The following is a 16,610-nucleotide window of genomic DNA, read 5'->3' as shown; positions in this document are numbered from 1 at the left end:
TTCACAGTCTGGATTTCCAGTCTCTGGGTTGGGTTCGTCTTGGGAAACACCCAACCACCAGGGCCATGGGGCTCAGCCCACGGAGGGAGTCCGTCAAGCTGAATGGGCGAAGTCTCAGGCCTGTGCCCTTGTTCTTGCTTTGCTAGATCATTAAGGCCGATCTCAACCTTCTTCTCCCTCTGTGGACGTGCCCTGGGCAGCTGTGGTGATAAGCACACACCAGTGACTCACCTATAACCAGTGACAAAGCCTTCCTCTTATGTGTAGTGAGCGGAGCTCACCAGCTGAACCAGACTGGCAGCCCCTGGTCACGACCACCACCCCGTCCCAGAGTACAGGTTCATTATTGAGCTTCCGGATTTTCTCTGGCCCTCAAGTCTATCTTGCAGCATAAACAGGGATGGGAGTGGGAAGGGAGTGGGAACGCCACTCCACCACCTCTGGGTTCTGAGGTCCCCAGGGCATTTCTTCTGTCATTCTATTCGTTGCGAGTCACAAGGTACATTTGGTCACTGAGCATGAGGCTGGCCCTGGGTCAGGCCTGGGGCTCCCGTCCGGGTTAGGATCACCGCCCCTGGGAGTCTACTGTGCTGGGAGGGGCGGACGTGCCTGCCGGTAAGTCACTGAGACTGAGAAAGGAGGACAGGAAAGTCACCACAAAGGCACTGACCTTTGATGTGGGTTTTGAAGCAGGACTGGCAGTTTAAGTGACAGGACAGCAATGGTCCAGCTAGAAGGCGGTGGGAAGAGCAGGAGCCCTGAGCGATCTGACGCAGGCAGGGCACAACGTGGGGTCCGTGTGCCCAGCTTGCATAAGATGGGCCTGGCTGGCCATGAGGAAGTCGGAGGCCAGCAGTCGGTTCCTACGAGCATTACGGTTACCAGGAGGAGCCAGTGGCAAGAAGCACTCCATGGATGGTGGCTAGAGGTGACAGTCACACAGATAGATGCCAGTTCCTTCTTCCTCTCTCTGCTCGTCCCCTTTTCCTCAGGCCTCTCCAAACACCCTAGTAGAGGGCGTGTTTTTCACAGAGCATGTGTGTGTGCAAAATACCTTCATTCCTATTCCATTCCCTGGGCTTTTTAACACTATGTGCAAGAGTCCATCTTGCCTTCTGCCTTCCTTCTATCTGAGTGAACGAGGGTGTGTGAACTGCAAATAGAGCCTGATTTTGAGATTTCTTCGTTGTTCCCCACCCCTGTTGCCACATTGAACTCTAAGCTGATGTTTCACGTGTCTGAGGTAATATGAGATGGGGGCAGCCTTGCATAATTGGAGTCTGACGATAAGGCAAAAGCTCGGTTTAGCCAAATTCCTACATTCTTTCCCACCAAGTCTTTCTGTCTGTATTGCTAGCAAATAACAAACTGGTGGACCTGAGTGTCACCCATTCTCTATGTGTTGACCCTGACCTTGCATAATTGGCTGTGACTGCACACCATAACCCACAGAGCCTACTTCCAGGGCCCTGAAGATGTGGACACCTTGTGCTGGGGTGGCCATCTCAACGAGTCCCAGTAAATCAAAACATCTACTGCTCGCATGTCTTCTGCTGACGTTGGAAAAACACACCCTCACTCTACAGCTAACTTCTGATAGAATCACAAATGAATGCATGAATGAATGAATGAGTGGATGAGTGAATGTCTAATGCCCCAATAAATGAGATTTCTCGACAATTCAGCCCAGCTGAGAGACAACCACTACACAGATTTTTGTGGCGATGTGGAAACCCACTGCTCTCAGGGCTCCTTCTGTTCACTGCATAATCACCGATGACCCAAACGTATTCCAGCAAAGGGGATGTTTGGGAAGGTTAACCAAAACCAAGATGAAGTTTACCAGGGCTAACCTATAAATTTACACACGTAGGTTTTTACTTCTAACACTTTCCCAAGTAGAAGAGTGCAGAGTGGGAAAAATAAGCTGTACGCTCACAGAGTGAAAGGAGACTACTGAACAGTCCCTTCGGTTTACCCGAAAGGAAAATTGGGCCCAGTGAGCTTCAAAGACTTGCCTGAGTCTTAGTGAAAGATTGTTTTCTTCCGAACCAAAATGCGGTCAAAGAATCTTACATTTAAAAAAGTTTTTTACTGCATGGGAGCTCGTTGAGAGAGGTTCAGCGGGAACTTGTGGGGAGTAGCAGCCATTGTTAATTTCTGTGACTCAGTTTCCATGGGGCCTGATGGACTCTTCTCTCTGGAGCCTTCTCTGATCTGTCGTCATCGTCCCGAAAGGCTGAGCCACCTCTTCATCTCCATGACCTTCCAGGCAGGCTTCGCACAGACGGCTCCCCCGGGCAAGGGCCTCCCTGGCCCAGCTTAGGTCAGAGGCCCCCCTTCGGACGCCTGACTGTGGTAGAGGACGGGGCTCTCCCTTATGGAACTGACAAAGGAAGAGATGCTGACGGGGGTCAGTTGGAAGGACTGGCCTGGACAGCCTGGTGCCCCCAGGTGACACAGTGGGTTGGAGCATGACCGGAAGGGTTGGGTGGGTTCTAACACAAGTGCAGTTACAGTGAGGCGCGCTGCGAGGGCGAATGCCTTCCTAAACAGAAAAGGATGTGAGGTTTGCTCCACCCGCCCCCCGCTCAGGTACCGCCCAAAGGTGCAGAGAAGACACGTTTTAAGACTAGCCCAGCAGGAAGGTACAGTGATGTCACAGGAGAAACAATCAAAAGAACCTGGGTATTCAGCCCAGAGAAAGAAAGATCTAGAAGATACAGTGATTCTTCAGTCCTGTGGTTTGAAGAGCTGCCTTCATTCTTCAAAGGAGCCCACGGGTGCATGCATGTGCCGAGGCCCAGGGCTGGTAGCCGGGGGTAAACATCACCAGGAAGTGGACTCTGGCTGAAAAATGGGGTCAACACGGTTTCCAGTTGAGCCTCCAGAAATGGACTGCCCTGTCATGTTCCAGAAGAGAAGGCAGGGTCGTGTGCTCGGGAAGCTGTGGCGCTGACACAGAATTTGGAGATTCCTGAAGTTGGCTCTAGTTGGGAGCTCTGCAGGCGCATCTGGTTGGCCGCACCGATCTCTGTGCCAGGGGAGAAGGCCACAGTGTGTGACCAGTTGGATCAGAGGTGTCAGGTGACAAGTGGCTGCACCACTGGGGACCTCCCATGGTGTCCCTGCTATTCTGGGCCCTCTGGGGCCTGCTCGGTTTAGGCCTCCTTCAGCTGAGATGTTCTGGATGACTCAAGCCTTCCTGCCACCTGCAGGGCCACCATCTGCTAGGGTGTCCACTGCGGCTGCAGTTTGCCCATCTAATGCCAAGGACATGAAATCAGCTTTGGGAGGACTGCTTTCAACATAGCTCATTTGGTTGCTCAATCGGTTGCAAAATCCTAAGGAGCTTGTTCAAGTAGCCCGGATTTTAGAAAGAATCCAGGAAACATGCAAAGGTATGCATTAAGGACACCAGGGGTTCTTTTGAAACGCAGAGAAGAGAAGAAAAGAAAAGCTGAGCTGAAAAAAGCAGGACCTGAAGACAGCGGAGTGACCTCAGGGCCTTTACCTGAGCTCCCAACACTGTCCACTCGATGGGCTGTGCTCCTCAGGGCCACTTCCCCTTCCCCGTGTCTCGTCATTCACAGTCCTTGAGAGGCTCTGCCTGCTGGCCGGTCGCTCGGTGGTCTGGCTGAATCCCTTATCCATCATGGGACTAATAAACGTAGCCTGCAGGCCTGATGATGCAGGGGCTGGTCACAGAGCCCATGAAGCCAGAAAGAAGCTGAACCGGAGAGAATTGTACCAGAGCATCCAACACAGAGATAAGTGAGGTCCTGCGCGACCGACACAACGTGCGATGCCCACCCCCCGGGTCGCTGGTACTTGCTCTGTTCTAACTCTGTTCCCTCCTGCTCTGTGTCTTTCTCTTTGTATCTGCTTTTGTATTTCTCTCCACTGATTTTACAGTCTCCCACACACTCCGTCAGTGCACCTGCCAGGTCAAGGCCTAGGCACAGTCTCAGAGTTCAGGCAAGGAGGTTGGATGTCTGGTTTTGATTACTCATTCTAGTTCGTCCCTATAACAAATAATTAGTGAGTGCTTAATTGTGAGCACTGCTCTGTATAAGAGGCGAAGAGGTGCAGTATGTGGTCATGCCTTCGGGCAGCTTACAGTCCACCTGAGGTCTCAGACACACACCCTTGAGCAAGTAAACCAAACAGAGGGTGAGGCCTGTCATCTTAGAGCTATGCGGGTTTGACCGGCTTGTGCCAAAAGGACCAGGGCCCAGCTCCGTCAGCAGCCACACCAGCAACACCAGACCCATTATCTCCCTGTAGCCATAACTACAGAAACTACAGTGTCTTCCGCAAACCTCATGCTGAGTTTCACCAATCAGCAGGCAGAATGAAAGTGGAGCCCTCAAAACGCTCATGCCCAATCTGAGTGGTCGCCTTGGGCAAGGACAGCCTCCTCCCGTACCCCCTCGGCCTGCTGTCTAGGGAAGCACGCTACACCCTCATCCCCGGGGACAGGACTCCAGGAGAGGCTGAGATGCTCACCGGCCACGGAACATGGAAACCTCAGGACTGGGCTTAGCATGAACCCATGGGGGAAAGCTCCCAGGTGGAATACTCTAACTGAAAAAGTTGTAGATATTGTTCATTTTGTCCATTGTTTTCTTCATGCCCATTTTTAGAAACAGGGTGACACCGGGATGCCCTGTGTCCCTCAGAACTCCTGCTGCCCATCCCTCCCTCCCCCAGCCTCGGCCAGCCAGCTCCACCGCCATGCCTGGCCCCTGCCTTTCGTCGAGTGGCCAGCTGACTCACGGGATCCTCTTCCCCTGCCCTTGGCTCACACATGGGTCAGTCTACAAGCTCTGGGTTGGACTCAGGGCTGAGCGCTTGGATGGAGACCCAGAGGCGACAGCAGCTCCCCTCTGGGGCGGAGTGGGGGGGACGCCTCTGACCCAAGGCATGCTCATCTGGAATTGGGACTGAAATTACATTGACTATATTAATTTGTGGAAGAACTGGTCTCTTTCAAAAAAGAAACAAAGTAGGTGATCTAATCTAAAAATGGGCATTAGCTATGAAAATACAATTCACTCCAGGGGAACTCTGAATAATGAGGTAACAGTCACACAAGAAATCAAGAAATCGATGAAGACCACCCTGAAATACTATTTTGTATCCATTACACTGGGGAAAAAATACCAAACTGAATAATTGCAATTGCTGTTGAGGGTTGAAGAAATAGAAACATCCATGAAATGCTCGTAGGACTATCAGTGGGTGCACACCCTGCAGAGAGCAAGCTGGCCCTATTCAGCGAGCCCCACCCTGGGCACGTAGCCCAACCTAACTTGAGCTGCAGTGCGCTATGTCCAAGGACGTCAATCCCAGTCTCATTCGAGGTTGTGAAGAGCTGCAGGCAGCCCACTCCCTGCCCCCACACCCCCAGGTGGGCTGATGTGGGCCTTGGGTGGATTCGATGCGGCAAGCAGACAAAAAAACGAGTGGGAACTGCGTGTGGGTGGCTTGTAGTAGGATAGCACTGATGAACCATGGGAGGAAACAGACTCCACTACGGAGCACAGTGTCGTTTCCATAAATTCAGAACACCTGCCCAGCAGGGCTGTGTACCCAGCAGCTTCGAAAGTGCCCATGAGACTCTCAATAAATCCTTGGTTTTGTTGTTATTGCTAGATAAGTATATTAAGTAGCCGCATACACTTTTCAATGAAATAAGAAAGTCAGATCTGTAACACAATAAAGAATACATACAAAAATATGCATTTTTAAATCTACGATCATATTTAAAGGCAGGGCTCTTCTGGAGGCAGCCACCCAGTGATAGAGCGGAGTTCCCCGGACTGAGGAAACCAGCTCACACAGCTCCGCTGCGTCCACTGTCAAACACCCAAGAACACCCCGCAACACGCCCTGGCTCTGTGGTCGCCAGGCGGCGCCTGACCTCTGAGCGCTTCTGGGATTCCTGGTTCCCCGAAAAGGCAGAAAGAGGGCTCCCCGCAAAGAACTCCACAGATATTTCATGATAAAAGTTACCATTGGTAACTTCTGGTGGAGACCAATGTGTTTTTCCTATCACCACAGACTTACTCGTTTGATGAGTTTGACTCAATCGCCGCCCTTATTCTTTAAAAATGATAGTCTTTATTCATCTAGTACACTAAAATGTTGCTTCATTGTCTTTTCACTGGCATCGTTTCATGTGACAAGTCTACTGTCACCTTTGCACCTGTCCCTCTGCATGTAAGTTCTTTTTTCCCGAAAGCTTTTAAGATTTTCCCTTAGCACTTGTTTTCAGTGCTTTCGATTATGCCATGCCTTGGTGTCGTTTTCTTCGTAAGTTTTGTGCTTGAGGTTCATTGAAACGTTTTGCTTCTNGGTGGAGACCAATGTGTTTTTCCTATCACCACAGACTTACTCGTTTGATGAGTTTGACTCAATCGCCGCCCTTATTCTTTAAAAATGATAGTCTTTATTCACCTAGTACACTAAAATGTTGCTTCATTGTCTTTTCACTGGCATCGTTTCATGTGACAAGTCTACTGTCACCTTTGCACCTGTCCCTCTGCATGTAAGGTCTTTTTTCCCGAAAGCTTTTAAGATTTTCCCTTAGCACTTGTTTTCAGTGCTTTCGATTATGCCATACCTTGGTGTCGTTTTCTTCGTAAGTTTTGTGCTTGAGGTTCATTGAAACGTTTTGCTTCTGTGGGTTTATAGTTTTCATCACACTGGAGGTAATTTTGATCAGATTCATCAAATATTTTTGTCCCCTCCCTCCTTTGAGGACCCTATTACATATATATTAAAACCCTGAAGTTACATCACAGGTCACTGATGCTCTTTTCATTAAAAATTATTTTTTTCGTTGTTTTTATTGTGGGTAGTTTGCATTGCTTATGTCTTCCAGTTCTCAAATCTTATCTTTCATAATGTCTAACCTGCTGTTAATGCTATCATTCCAACCAGTGTACTTTCCATTTCATAATTGTGGTTTACATCTCTAGAAATTGAGTTTTAAAGCTATATTCCAGACCTTTCTTACTGTTGTGAATATATGGGTAACAGTTGCAGTAACTGCTTCTAAATCCTCGCCAGCTCGTTCCAGCACTGGTACCCGTTCTGGGTTGACTGCTAAGTATCACTTATCACCAGCTAGAGGAAAGACTCCCAGTGGGGAGTGGCTGGTTGCTGGAAGGGAACAAGAAATGTCCAGGACGAGGCTGGGGCATCTTCCAGCGCCAGAAACCAAGGGCAGTGGTCAGAGACTTGTTGCCATGGAGTTTTCACGTTTGTTAGACCTTTTCTCCAAGCAGTGAAAACAAATCTGTTCATGCGAATATTTCCGATGCAAGCTTAACATCATGGGGCTTTTATTCAAATTCTTTTATTTTATGTTTGTACCTCTTTTGCTAGGCTGTTTTAAAATACCACATAACTTTAGATATGCATATGGAAGTACGGAGAGTGAAATGACATGTCTTAGATGTTATGTAAAATACTTTAGCAGACGGAAATACACAAATTAAAAAAGAGATATAAATGTAATGTTGCAAAATCTTTTTTATTTTTATTTTTAAACATTTTATTTATTTATTTATCTTTAGAGGGGAAGGAGAGAGGGAGAGAAACATCAATGTATGGTTGCCTTTCATGCGTCCCCTGCTGGGAGTTGGCCTGCAAGGAACCAGCCTGCAACACAGGCATGTGCCCTGACTGGGAATCGAACCGTGATCCTCTGGTTTGCAGGCCTGTGCTCAATCCACTGAGCTATGCCAGCCAGGGTGCAAAATCTTGATTGAACTGGTTGACAGATATACGGGGGGCTCATAATACTCCGTGTGTGTGTGTGTGTGTGTGTGTGTGATTTTGAGAGAGGGAGAGAAGTCCTCTTGCCTAGTAAGACGGGCAACCTTCCATCTTCTGACTCCTCCCCCAATTAGGCAGTGAAAACGGCCGTTCGTGCTTACTGTTTTGGTGTTAACATTTATTTCATTTTTTGCCCCAGGGATTTTTCCTACTTTCTTGGACTTCAAATGATAACTTTAAAAGGATGCCATAAGTTTTTCTGGGTGTTTTGCAGTGGGAGAGATTTTAGGTAATCTAATCCACCCCATTTTTAGAAGTGGGAGTCTTCAGCTTTGTTTGAATAGTCTAGTTTGATACACAGGGAGGCTGTCCCTGAAGTGGCTTATCGCATACCATCTTACAAGTCTACATTATTGGTGCCCAGAGAGTACAGATGAATGATGGCAACCCCATCCTCATTGTCTTCTTAAATTGAAATATTTTATTGTTTATGTTGTTACCGTTGTCCCAATTTCTCGGCTCTGCCCCCGCAACTCCCCACAACCATCAGTCCTAACATGGTTGTCCATGGGTCATTCATGTATGTGCTCCTATCCTCATTCTTTAAAAATAAATTAAAGTACACTACCTATCTTTATAATTTTTGTATTAACAGGATGAACAGCACATTTTGGGGGCACACCAAGTGTTCTGCTCCAGTTTTCCCCCAAGGGCCGTGACTGAACAGCGCTTAGTCCAGTGAGGAAGACAGCGTGATCTGAGATGGCATGGAGTCCCAGGGTTCCAAAGCCTGGTCTTGTTTGGTCCACAGGCCCCACAGCACAACAGGTGTTGGCATCTGTGTTTGCAGGTGCAGGGACTGAAGCCCGGGCAGGGAAGGGAGACAGCAATGCTCATCCTAAGTGCCAGGCCAGGACTTGAGCCCTTGGCGACACCACTGCACGGCGTGTAGGCTCCAGGAAATCAGGCCGTCTTCCCATAATAGTTACTAGTGTGTTCATTTTCAAACTCTAAAGCAGCCAAGCCTTAGAAGGAAAAAAAAAAGTACTGATAGCTTCATAATGTAAAGAAGGAAGAGGGTCGTCCTGTTTTAGACCACAATAAAAAGGGGAGGAGGAAAAATGTGAAGGAAAAAATTGCCTTCTCCAGGTTCAGGGAGACGGGTGGACGGCTATGTCCTCATTTGTGCTTTGGGGAGGCACACTGCGCACGTGTTCTTCAGACAGATACGAACCCCTTAGTGGGCGGTGCACCTCTGCGGCTGGACCGCCTCCGCCTGCTCTGTCACTTTCATCCTGCTGTTTCAGTCTCGGGCCAGGGGCTGCGTCAGGTAGATGGTTTGGGTATGGACTGTTCATGCTTCGTCAGCCTCTGTGTTTGTCTGTGTAGTTTTGCCAAGCATTTTAATAGTTGTCATGGAGTGTTCTTTATTCTTTTTTAGGGGGAAGACTATTCAGGGTGGAAATGGGAGGAGAACTGGTGTGAGATGCCTCTGTCCCCACTGAGGACGTGGGACACTCTTCCCCAAAGGTGACACCGAGTATGCGCTGGCCTTTGACTTGCAAATAATTCGGGAGGTTTTTCTTGAGTTCATCATTGTTCTTTACATTTTGGACTCAATTTAACTTCCAGTTTTTTCTTGATTTGGTAGCGTAGTCAAAGTATTGGATTGGAGGGAAACTGTTAATTCCTAGTACATGGCTGAGTGAGACAGAGGCAAATGCAATTTCATTTGAAGCCTGTGTCTTACATAACATATTTACTTTACTTTTCAATGCTTTAAAAAATCTTTACTGTTATTATTAGAAATTAAAATTTAGGCTATTGTCAAAAATTACAGAAAAAATATGAATAAGAAACTGAAAACTACCCATAATTCTATTGTATTTTCAGCCACACCAGAAAAAATTTATTAATTTTAAATATATTCCTTCTCAGTTTTTCTATGCATTTTTATTTCTTCACAAAATTTGAGTTTTATTATATATAAATGTAATAAAATGTAGGTAAAATATGAATTGTATGTTTATAAAATAAATATAAAATAAAACTATACATTTATAAAATAAATATAAAATAAAATTGTATATATAAATGTTTTTAAAAATATTTTATTTATTTATCTTTAGAGAGGAAGGGAAGGAGAGAAGGAGAGAGATATCAATGTATGGTTGCCTCTCCTGCGTCCCCTGCTGGGAACTGGCCTGCAACCCAGGCATGTGCCCTGACTGGGAATCGAACCTTGATCATGTGGTTCGCAGGCCTGCGCTCAATCCACTGAGCTACACCAGCCAGGGGTATATATATAAAATTTTAGACTTTGCTTTTCATCACTATTATATAGCAAGAATCACCCTATTGTTGCCATTCTTGCAAAACATAATTTTTAAAAAGTCTTCATGTTGTTCTAAAGTATATATGTGTTGTAATTTCTGAACAAGTCTATTATTATTTAATGGTTTTCATTTATTTTGGTATATTAATAATGTCATGATGTGTATTCTCTATGTGTATTTTTGTCAACAGATTTGATTATATCTTTACCATAACTTCCTAGAAGAGAAATTACTGAAACAATGATTGAAAACAGGCACAATGTTAAGGTTCTCTGTTGGTATTTAAAATTTTTCTCCAAGAGCAAGTCATCAAGTTCTTTCCACAAGTTGTGGGCGGGAGGGCTTGGTCCCCTGGCCCCTCCCAGCATTGCTCCCAGGCGTGCCATCCACTCCCCCAGGGTCATCTTCCTCCAGGCTCACTGCTCACACCCCTCCAGTCTCGCAGTCCTCCTGGCTGTTCCCTGAGGACCAAATGTGTCCCAGCCTCAGGCCCTTGCTTGCTGCCCTGCCTGGGTGCCCAGCCTGCACCCCAGAGTTCCACCTCCCACTTCCTCAAGTCTCTGCTCAAGTCCACCTTATGAGAGAGACCTTCACAGGTCACACCACGTACGGTGGCAGCAGCCACAGCCCCCACCCCTGAATCCCTATCCCCCTACCCTGCTTCATTTTGTCACTGTTCCCAGACCTGAGCAGTTTCAGGGGCAGGGCAAAATTGAGCGGAAAGTGCAGATTTCCCATGATCCCCCTGACCCTCCCCTGTGCGCAGTCTCCCTCACGGTCAGCACCCCCACAGAGTGGGGCTTCGTTAGTCTGTGAGCATGCGCTGTTGTATCAGTGGTAGTGATCACCACCTGACAGACCAAATATTGATCCAATTACATGTTTATTGTCTTCTGTGCTCCTCACTGGAATGGGAGCTCCCTGCAGCCAGGGACAGTGGCTCTTTTCTGTTACCACAAAATCCCAAACATGCCAACCTGTATTCAGTCAGGAAGAAGCAGTTGTTGAATGAATGGAGGAAAGATTAGGGAGGCCAAAAAAAACCCCAAAACAAACCAAAGAAAAAAAGAAGAGAAAAACCTTTGGCATTTTACAGTTTTAACTTTCATTTCTTCAATTATTAATGGCATCAACCATTTTTCAGGTATCAGTGGCCATTATTTTTTTTTGCAAAATTGTATGTTTGCTTATACCTCTTTTTCCCCAGGGACATTATTATTTTCTTTATTGATTTTTAAGTGCCTTGCCTGTTAAAGATATTCATTCTCGGTGTCATGTTTCTTACCAAAATGTTACCAATTTGTTTCTTTCCCTTTCATTTTGTTTACACCACTTTCTGCATTTTCCTTACGGGAGTTTTAAGTATTATATAGTTAAATATACAGTTTTTTAAAAATATGCTTTCTCTCCCATTCTGCTCACATTTACAATGTCCTCTCCCAGCCCAATATCTGTTAAATATTCACTGGCATTTTCTTCTAATTCATTCACTCAATAAATACTGAGCACCCACGGAGCTCAACTTCAGAACATAATTTCAGCCGGTGTGCCACGAGAGTTTTTAAAACATTCAATGCCTGACTATTTAGACAGAGGTACTGACCTCTTTCCCTTAGGTTGTCACATGAAAAGTGATGCACGGCCCGCAAGACGACAGTCTGAGTTTGATCATGCAGATGAGTTTTGCCTGGTTTTGAATGGTCCGTTAAGGAAAGACGGAATAAATGCCAACTGGCGTTGCTGGCTTCTCTTGGCCTGGGCCTGTGAGGTCCTCCACGTCACTGAGGCTCATTTCTCTGCCGTAAGTTGTAGGATTTGCACGTTTACAATATTCGACACGCCCATTCAGAGCCACTGTAGAGCTCCTCATTTAATCCAGTGTTTTGCAAGTGGTAGGAAATTTAGAAAGTACATTTTTGATAAGATTGTAACTGGATAATGTATGGCGTTGGTTGCTCTTGAGAATAGATTAATTTTCCAGCTTAAAAAAAAACAACTAGTCGTTGCTGATAAAACACCAGATGGTTTTACATACAGGGTGGGGCAAAAGTAGGTTTGCAGATGTGAATGTGAATACATGAAACACAGCTTATTCTTGTATTGTTGTTTGTTAATTGTTGTATTATTTTCCATACGAACAACTGTAAACCTACTTTTGCCCACCCCCCGTGGGTGTGTGTGGTTGTCATTTTACACACAAACTATTCTGATCAGCTCGTCTTTCATTGCTCATTGGGTAAGTGTGCATCAGCACGTTTATTGGCCCTATTAATTTCTATTCTTCTGTTACTTCTTGTCCTTAGCACTCTCTTTTTTAAAACTTTATCAATTCTTTATATCTTAGGAGAATTTGGGAATATATTTGTCCAGCTAGTGCAAATATTTCAGCAGTTTATCTTTTCTCTCGTTCATTGTATCTTAACATATATTTAAAGCATGTACAAAGGCAACTTTATCATTTGTTTCTTTCGTTATACTTTACTTGCATTTCATTTTAGCAAATTTTTACCAAGTTATATGTGCTCCCGTCATGCAGCAAACATAGTTGGGTATGTTTTTGGATTTTTTCCTTTCTTTTATTGGTTAGCTATAGAATTGCATAAGTTAAACTATTATGCTTCTCTAAAACGCTTTGAACTCAGTCATTGTGGGTCGTTTTCCTTTATTCCACTTCCCAAACATTTTTGGCCTCATTTTTCTCTTGCAAATATAGTATTTGTCACTTTGTTGAATTCCAACACAATAAAATCCCATGGATTTTTAATTAGAATTGCATTAAATGTATACATTATCCCAGAAGAATTTACATCTTCCTATTATTTGTCTTCCCATCCAAGAAATTACGTATCTTTTTTATTTGTCCAAACAGCCTTTTATGTTCTGCATTAAAATCTTTGTATCAGTCCTTCACTTTTATTGTTTTGTCTATTTCTAGAGTTTTATGTCATTTCGCTGTTTTGAATTTGCTTAGTTTTTTAAGTATAATGTCCATTGGTTATTACTGGTGTACAGAACACTGATTTTTTATGTTGCTATGGTAGTGGTAGCCACACTGACTTCACAGAGTGAAACCAGGGAGACGGCGAAGCTTGGCAGCTGGGAGGAGGGGCTCCGGGGTCGGGTTGCGTGGGTCCACACCCCGCTCTGTCACTTACCAGCTGTGTGATGCCGGGCAGTGGGTTCGCCTGGCCTCTTCTATGCCTGCATTTTCTCATTTGTATAGCGGGGTGATATTCATAGTTACTCTATAGGATGTGTGTTTCTCTCCTATTTCACAGGTGAGAAAACAGCCTCAACAGTTAAATGACTCCTCCGTCGTCACCTAGCTGGTCAGTGGCAGAGTCAGGATTCGAAAGGTGGTTCTGAGCCCAAGCCCTTGGTCATCAGGATTTCCTGCCTCTCAAATGTATATTTGATAAATAATTTCTTTGTAGCTTATATTCAGTTTTCTTTAGACAATGACATGATTTGTAATATGTTTTTCTTCTTTTTGAAATTTTATTTATTGTTTTCTCTATACATCCTATAATAGGAATTTCTAGAAAAATGTTTAACAACAGTGATGGTAATAAGCATCCTTATCCATTTCCTGATCTTAATGGAAACATTTTCATGATTTTGTTTTTAACTGTGATGTTGGGTATTCATTTCTTAACTGGTTTTGTTGGAACAAGTACTGAGTTTTGCCAAATGCCATTTTAATATCTGTTGAAATTATTACTTTTTTCTCAAATCTTGTTGTGTGATAAATTGTGTAGTAGCTTCTTCATACCGAGCCATCCTTGCATTCTTATAATATAATGTCCTTGGAATTATATCATTATATCATTCTTCTAATGTATTGCAGGATTTGATTTGCTAAAACATTTTTAAAAGTTTTATTTGTACTTTGTAAATGAGATTGGTAGTCACCTCTTTTGTTCTAGGCCTATCAGATTTGTTATAAAAATACACAAATTTATCAGTTGGTTTGGAAAGCTTTACATACTTGGCAAGGTTCTGTAACAATAATTTTTTATTGCAAGTTTGAAAAAAGTCACCCATAAAATGTACATGCGTCTGATACTTTTGATTTTCCTGAATCCACCCCTTCAACAACTTGTTTAATATCTTCTATAGTTATTGACTTATTAAGACTTTTACTTAATTTATGTTTTATTAGACAATTCAACTACATACTGCCTACAAAGAGGCAAACTAATTAATAATTATTAAAAGACTGGTTAGGTGTGCACAAACCAAAAAGAAAATAAATATCATAAAATTAGTTACATTAAAATTCAAGATGGAAAGAAATAACAAGTCAAGAATATCATCAGGAATGAAATAGATAACAGGCACAAATCTTCAGTCCTGAGGAACAAGCTATGACAGACACAAAACAGAACCTGTTCCAAGTTTAGTATTAATTGATGGGAAAAATGATAGAAAACTTGAAAACAACTCACCCATGCACAGACCAAGTGAAAAATATAAATGAGGGTAAGGAGGTTGAAATGTCTCCGGGTGAAGCACAGGTTGGCTGAGCTGAGCCGTCCCCATCCGTGTCCCCTGGTCCAGGTGGTATTGACCTGACATAGCTCAGATACACCAGCACAGGCTTGCTTCTCTGCCTGCTCCTCTTACTAGCAGTATATGAGAACTACAATCCCCAGCATGCACTGCTACCTGGTGGCTTCCTCCCTGAGCCCCACCCATCGTCTTTCTTTGCCACCAGTCTCTGCTTCCCCCCTCAAGCAGTTTATCTGGAAACTGATAACTCTCAATGATAGGAAGCGAGCTAGGAAGATAAGGAGTTGGAAGGTAGCAATGAGGTTTCCTCAAAAAGTAAAGCCCACTCACAGAGAGGCGGGGGCTCCACAGGAGGAGGAGACAAAGCCAACCGTCTTCCTCCCTTTTCTGGAAGTCACTTGGCTCAGAAAATGAGACAGGCCAGCTTTCCTCCTCTTCTCCCTCCTCCTCCTCTTTCCGTTTTAATCCATTTTGTCTTTCTTATTTCTAGTGAAGTTTCCTCCTAGCTTCCCCCTGATGGTGCCCTGTGCAGAAATGAAGGCTGCTACTAAAACCTACAGGAGAATTCTCCCTCTGGCAAAGTTGGCGAGAGTAGCCGAAGGACCTTCCTGAGTGCCTCCATCAAACAGGCTGACCCACGCCCCCCGCCAGGGAATCTGCTAAGGAGCATTATTCTGAGCACAAAATCTCCACTTCTCTCCAAGATCAGGAGTTCCAGGTGGAGTAATAAGGGGAACAGAGAGGGAGTGAACAGAGGGAGAGAGAGAGAAAAATAACAAAGTTGGGATACTGTTATCCTTATCAACAATGATCGCAAGGCTGTTCCGCACATGGCAGACAAAGAAGGGAAGCACCTTCGACCCAGCAGAAATTCTCTCTCTGCTGCTGTTGTTGACGGCAAGTAGGCGTGCTGTTCAAGTGCCTGGCTCAACACCAGCCTCCTTTAGGAATCGGCTTTCTGGGATCCTTTAATTAAAGTTCCAAGACACAACGTTAAGATGAAAGACTCCGCAGACATGTGGACTGCGCCCAGCACCGCTGGTGGTCTTCCTGGAACTGGTGAAGGCGCAGGAGGGTCTTGTCCGAGCTTGCACGGGGGCCTGGCTCTAACATCAGCTTGGGAATTTGGGGGGACAGCATCGGGTGAACCTGAAAGCCTGGGGGGAGCCCCAGGGGGAGCTCCTGCGGACAGAGCCCTTGTGCCCTTAGAGTGTGACTGTATCTGGATGCCTGTGAGAACAGCCAGATGCCTGGGCGTCTCAGGGGCTCTCCCCAGGTTAACCCTGTGTGCACCCGCCTAGGGGGCCACACCACCTGTTAGGCTCCTGTGTCCCCAGCCTCAGCATGGAGGAGCTTTCCTAGGACCCTCGCTGTTCCCAGGATTTATTTTGTGCACTTTCCTTCTCCAAGTCTGCTAAAGATAAGGTTCCATACTCGGAGCCCCTGTGACCTGGATCATATCCATGATCCTACAACTGAAGGCCCTGAGAGAGATTTTTAAAGAGAAATATACATGTATCTTATCTGGCTATCACCTATCTATCTACCTATCTACCCCTCTTCTTGTGGCAAGCACCTGTATCCCCAAGCTGGAACGTGAACTGGCCTCCTGTTCCCAGGCTCCACCACACCCACAGTCATGAGCTGCCCAACTCGTCCGGGCGATGTTCTTAAGGGCCCTGGCTCCAATGGCTTATGGATTCTAGTGAGTCGCCTTAAGAGTAACATCCCAGATTCCATGGCTCTGCCCAAGCCTTCCCAACACAAGGCATACGGGATTTCAGTCCTCCGCACACAGAATTTCTGTGGGCCTTGAGGGGTGTCTCACAGGTGACTGCTAACGGCCCCGCCGCCACCCCCTCTGCCACCCCACAGATGGCCACAGTCGGTGTCAGCCTTCCCTCTCTGGGAATATCTGGGTCCTCCTGGAGCGCTCGGACAGCCCTTTCCTCCAGGCTGTGTGACTGTCATCCC

Source organism: Sturnira hondurensis, unplaced genomic scaffold, assembly GCF_014824575.4.
Source record: "Sturnira hondurensis isolate 20B ecotype Veracruz unplaced genomic scaffold, ASM1482457v3 Scaffold0022977, whole genome shotgun sequence".
In the NCBI taxonomy this organism is placed as follows: Eukaryota; Metazoa; Chordata; class Mammalia; order Chiroptera; family Phyllostomidae; genus Sturnira; species Sturnira hondurensis.
The sequence above is the reverse complement of the archived record's forward strand: the minus strand, read 5'-3'. Positions refer to the sequence as shown.